A 6,269-nucleotide genomic window follows, 5' to 3' on the forward strand; every position below is an offset into this window, starting at 1 on the left:
TTTAATAAAGTATCTACACATAGAGAAGCACTGCTGTAAATAGTATGATAAAGGAAAATAGAGTCTCTAGAAACTTGGAGAAAAATAAAAACACCAATTGGGATATAAAATGTAAAACCATCACCTAGCACATCAGGGTATGGATAGCCCAAGTCCTCCAACAATCTTCTGACTTTTCTTCAGTATTCCATGTATCTCCTTCAGGGAGAGCAAATTCTACTAGAGAGGAGGACTGTTTGTTTCCCTGATCATTGTATTTCTTATTAGCATTCTTAGTTATAGCCTGTTTCTGTGAGGCCAAGCTAAGTGAGCCTGCTCTTCAGAGATAGATCTATTTGTGGTGGGCTGATCTGTTGATACCAGTCCTTGAGATGGCAAGGAATAGAGCCTGGAGCACAATGAATAGATTGAGGTAACGAATGCCTCCACCTGGGGACTGACCCTGAGTGAGGCAGCAGGCGTGTCCCATGGAATTACCCCCTGTATTGCTGCACCAGAGTAACTCTCCTTGATCTTCCACAGTGGCTTATTTCTTAAAAAATTAAATTAATAATTGTTTTGTCACCTGTGGGCTTTTGAGAGCAGAGACAATGTCCCATCCATCTTTGTGTCCTTAAAGCCTAGCATAGTGTTCAATAAGTGTTAAATAAATGACCACAGGGAGGAATGAAGCACTAAGAAGATATCTATCCATCCATCCATCCATCCATCCATCCATCCATCCATCCATCCACCCACCTATCCACCTATCCACCTATCCACCTATCCACCTCTCTCTCTCTCTCTCTCTCTCTCTCTCTCTCATGACAGAGAAAGAGAGAGGATATGCTAATGCTTTAAGAAGAAATGACTTCGTCTTCTATTCCACCCTGATTTACCCCAGATTAAATGCTGCATTTTATTACTCTTCAATTGTTTTTGGCCACATAAATACCCTCCCCCCAAAAAGAGTTTGCAAAAATAGGACATTTGGTTTATATTATGAAGAAACTCTTCTACACATTTAATTTATTATTTTCTAAATCTCATTTATTTTTTCTTAAGAAATCCACTGGTGAGTTAGTGTTAAAGAGCTAGGAATATAAATGCTTTTTGAAGTCTAATATATGTTCTGTTTAAAGAACTGCTTCTGGTGTCTAAGAATAATTAACAATAAACTTTAATTTATGAATGCTTGTGCTCAAAGGTCTTTTGTCCGTGGGAGGAGGAGAGAGAAAGACAGAGAGGTGAATGGAAAACTTTCACGTCCTTGTGCTTAGCTCTGGTGTAACATCCGGGAGAGGTACTGAAGAGGCCAGAGGAATCACTCCTGAGCTCTGCTTTACATATGTGCATTCTAAATTGGCAACCTCCATATTTTAGGTCTTAGACAACCCTCTCTCCTCCTGTGGCTATGATTTAAGAATAACAATGTGACATGAACACTGAGATGAGAGGATAAGTGAATAAAGAAAAAGGATAGAGGTGAATAATTAAAAAGAGGCGGGGAGAGGGGAGGACAAAGGAACTGACTCATGGGGGAGCAAAATATATTCATCTTTTCTTTGTCTGTTCCATGCACTGTACCTCTCAGCTGGGAAAGCAGATGTCTTGACTCTCAAAGGAAATAAAGGTGGCAATTAAATACTGACAAGAAAAATAATAAAAATAAAAAGAAAAGAACTGAGAAAGACCGCCTCCTCCTCCAACTATATAGTGATCCTGACACTCTTCTCCCATTTATCAACATGAGAACAGACAAAGGATTTGATCTTAAGGGCCTGGGCAGTAGACTTCTGAATCATCCAACGAATGAGTCTAGTATTTTTTTCCCACATTCTCTTCCCCTATTCTCTCTTCCACTCTCCACCCATTGATATGAGTCAGCTGCTTGTCTTCAGTGAACTCACAAGGCCGATGGCAGCAGTTCCATTAGACCAGTTTTGCTAAACTGGTCGGCCTCAGCCTCAGGACCACAGCCCCCTCTCCACTGCCTTGGTGGAGGCTCCCACTACCTACTATCTTTGTTTACTGTCCCACCTCAACCCTCGATCACCTTTACTACCTACTATCGCTACTTCACTCTAAGTTCTGAGTTCTGCTAGGGAAAATGCCAAACCAAAAAGACCTGGTCTTTCCTTTGTTTATTTCAACTGCCACTTTCCAGTAAAATTTTTATTTTAAGTCGCCTCCAATAATGTTTCAAGGAGCTCTTCTCAACCACCTGGACCTCAAAAGATGCTCTGGCCCTCTTCATGCCGTGGACCTCAAAACATGACAATCTTTCCTCCCTCTTATAAGGGAAAAAATCAAGACCATGCCATAAACATTCAGAAAGCTACCCTAATAACCCCTCTGCCCAATTTCATATCCTTTGGTCCCAAAACAAAGGATGACATTGTCCCTTCCTCCTCTCTAAACTCAACATTGAGCTCATCCACCACATAACATCCCTGCCTAAACTCACCTCCCTCTCTAGCTGGCCAGCTCTTACCTTCATCAAGTTACTCCCTCCCACAAACTCTTGACCTTTAGCCCCTGGTTAATATGAATTTCATTCCTTCCCACTATGGCTAGGACTCTGATTGGCCAGATGCCTCTACTCTAACATCATCATTCACTCTGAGCACTCTCTGACTCTCGCCTTCATTAGGCTATTGAGTTCACAAGTGAATTCCCATCCCCAAATCTCGCCAGAGCTAACAGTGATCATTTTCTCTGTTACATTGGACACTGTTAAAATCCTAACTATTCGTCAAGGCCTGGTGCACATTTTCCTACGCAAGTCCAGCCTGCTTTCTTTCATCTCGTTGCTTTTATTACTACCTTTCTATGGTCCCTCAACATCTGTTTGTATCCCAATGTTTTGCCTTTTTCTCTTAACTGGATTGTAAACACCAGAAGGGTGGAGACCACATCAGAACTAAAATACACTGTTTTCCATAGTATAGATTTTCAATATTTAAGAGCAAATTGTGTTAACATTCCTTTCTTGAACTTTCCTCCATGGTTATTTCCTTCTCCCTATAATAGGTCCTTCTCTCCCCTGTCTCAATGTGAGTATCCAGATGCTAAATATTGATCCTCTGGTTGTTCCTCTTAATATTCTATTTCTCTCAGAGACCATAATCTTTCTCATTATAGTGTGTACTTAGTATTTCTACTAGAATGCCTCCCACCACACCAATGCAACAGGCCTATAACTAAAGTCAACTTCTGTGCCTCCCTGGGCAAAATCCTATCAATGGAGATCTCTTTCCACTTCCCTGTGTTACCACGTCTCCAAGATTTTTGTTACTTATGTTCAAACCTAGCAATTATCTTTGATGCACCCCTTCTTTCACCACAACACTCCCCCACTATCAGTTGTAAATAATAAAATGTTTTTTCTTTCTCTCAAAAGTCACGGATCTATGTCTTTTCCATTTTTACTTTCAGTACCTGGTCTAAGCTCTCCCTTTCTATGGCTAGAGTATGTAACAACCTCCCCCAATCTGACTTTGACCTTCCCCTTCCAAACTCTCATTGCAATAACCATCTTTAATCGCCACTTCTCATGAACTCTGCCCCAGATCTAAAACATGCAGGAGTTCTCTGTTTCCCAATATGTCAAGTTTAAAATCCTCTGCCGGATTAGGTGCAGATTTGATAATAAGCAACATATTTCAATTTTTAACTGATTCCAACATGCTCTCTTCTTATGGTCAACCTGGTTTCCTCCTGAGTCATGTACATGCAAAGCACACCCTTATCTCAGGGCTGTTGGAGTCACAAACTTTGGATCCAAATCTTAGCTTTTCCCTTTACTAGCTGTTACCTTGATGAGTTATTTACTTCTTTGAATCTAAGATTCCTTGTTTATAAAATGAAGACAATAATACCTGTCTCATAATCATATTACAACCAAATGATGAGCTCTTTATACTCACTCTCTAGCATAGAACTGAGCACAGCACAGGTACCCAATAAACTTGGGCAATGGTTAATAGTGCTTAGCTTGCCAATGAGAAACGACCTCAATAATAAAGAGAAATGGGATCAAATATAGGAATAAGGGAAACATAGATAGAAGGTTGAAGCCATTCTCTATGGAGATTAAAAGAAGTAAAAGACTTGAAAAGAAAAAAGCTCTCTAGTAATCCTGGTGTGAAGGCCCCATGCAACAAAGGCTGACATTAAAGTAGCCTAAGAGGAGTCAAAGGAAATTTTCCAGTGTTCTGTGAGAAATTCAGAGGGAAGTTAGGAAGACAATGCTACCATCTATTATCTGCCTTTCAATTTTATTCTTCTTGCCCTTTCATGGTGAGTAGGACCACTTTCTGCATTTGTCTCTTTAGTTTCAAATGAGGCAAAGACAATGCTGTGACAAAGGAAAGTGCTACCACTCTGCTTTCTGTTTCTCACGGCTTTTAAGCCTATAATTCTGTCCTTGATCACTGCATAATTATCTTCATTATATTAGATCATCATATTATCTTCACTTCATAAATGAGGAAACTGAGGTTCAGAAAGATTAAGTGACTCATCTCCTTAAGACGTCCTCTTAAAATATTAATGCGATTAAATCCCTGTTCCTACAATAGGCCAATTGTAAAAAGCTTTTGCATCAGGTTTCTCTGACAGATTTGTATAATACAAAATCACTTTAAGAAAAAGCATCTAGATTTGACAGTGCTAGATATTATCTATTTGTCTCCCCAAAACAGAAAGTTCTTTCTGTTGGTATGGATGAAATGGATGAAGTCAGGACCATTCTTTGGAGTGATATCTTCCAAATCCTCAGATTTTTTTGGCATCTAAGATAATTAACTCTGCTGTGATAAAGTGAGGGCTCTTGAATGTGGATCTCCAGGGAGAGAAGCTGTCAAGAAGCTAGAAAGAATAAGGTCAGGGCACTAACCTTTTTGGGTTTGACCTGAAAGTGATTAACCAACTGCCCAGTGTCCAAGCTTCTAGATGGTCTAGAGTTGGTTACTTTTAGACCAATCTTTGTGGCAAGACATGGCAATAGGTTAAGTAGAAGCAGAAGGTGGTAATATTTGGCATCGAATCTGTAGACAAACTTGAATGCCAGAGGCACCAATCATTTTGAAGCAGGATCACAGGGAGAAAAAGGCAGGGTCCAGATCCTGGAAAAATGGGACTGGAAAGAGCTAGAGAGGTTTTTAGGACTCCAGTGAGAGAGTTGGTGCTCAGAATGATTTTAATAGATAAAAGAAACTACATGTGAATTAAGAAATTGAGGCGCATTAATAATAACAGTATGATTTAGTGAGGACTATGTACCAGGCACTGTTTTAGGCATTTCACATAAAAATATAAATGAATTCTTCCAGTCACTCTTTAAAAACAGTATTATAATACTCTTTTATGAGAGGTAATAAAGTTTTAAAAGCCTGACCTCAAAGTGAATGTTAGTAAAATGGGGATAAAAAAATTACCTGTTTCAGATTGCTTTGATAAGGATTTCATGAGCCCAAATAATGAAGAACTTCAAAAAATACCTGGCACATAATAAGTACTGAATGAATGCTAACTCTTACTTGCTAAAAATAAATAAGTATATATTAATAATAAGAGAAATTGAGACACTAAATGGTTAAGTAACTTGCTAAAGGTTATACAATTGTTCATTAGTTTGAGCCAAGCTATGAACCTGTCTCTATCTGGTGTCAAATGCTGAGTGTGCAAACATCTAGTGTTAGGGCGGATTGGGGGTCAGGTAGCAGTGGTTGTAGCTTGGTGGATAGGAAGCCTAGATCATCCAGGCAGATGTGAATAGGACTTTGAACCTCAAGACATTCGGACTCTATTTGTGTTTGAAGATGGTGTCCCTAACACCAATAAGGTATGGTTAGGCTGGGCTTAAGGTCTGGGTATGGCTGACCTGCTGTGTGAAGTTTGACAGCATTGGTAGCTAGGAGACATGAATCACTAAAAACTGTCTGAAGGATATATCAGGAAAAGGGAAATAGTGGTTGCAGACTTCCCCTTGTAGGTAGTAGTGGGAGGGAGGTTTGGAAAAGGTTATTAGATAATTTTATGTATTCAAAAGCAAATTCCTTAAACCAGATTTTATAAATGCTTTCCAGGTGCATATGTTGACACTCCTGGCCTATTGTCCAGTCTTCAGTCTTACAGTAACTAGTAGTCACAAAAAATGGCCACTGTTAGGGCTGCCCACCAACCCCTCCTGAATTAATAGTTTGACATTATATGATCTAAAATTTGTCTGTAAAATTTTGTAGCCAATTTTGTAAATGCTTAGCTTGATCTGCATCTATGGATGT

Source organism: Pteropus medius, unplaced genomic scaffold (genome assembly GCF_902729225.1).
Source record: "Pteropus medius unplaced genomic scaffold, Ma_sr-lr_union100, whole genome shotgun sequence".
In the NCBI taxonomy this organism is placed as follows: Eukaryota; Metazoa; Chordata; class Mammalia; order Chiroptera; family Pteropodidae; genus Pteropus; species Pteropus medius.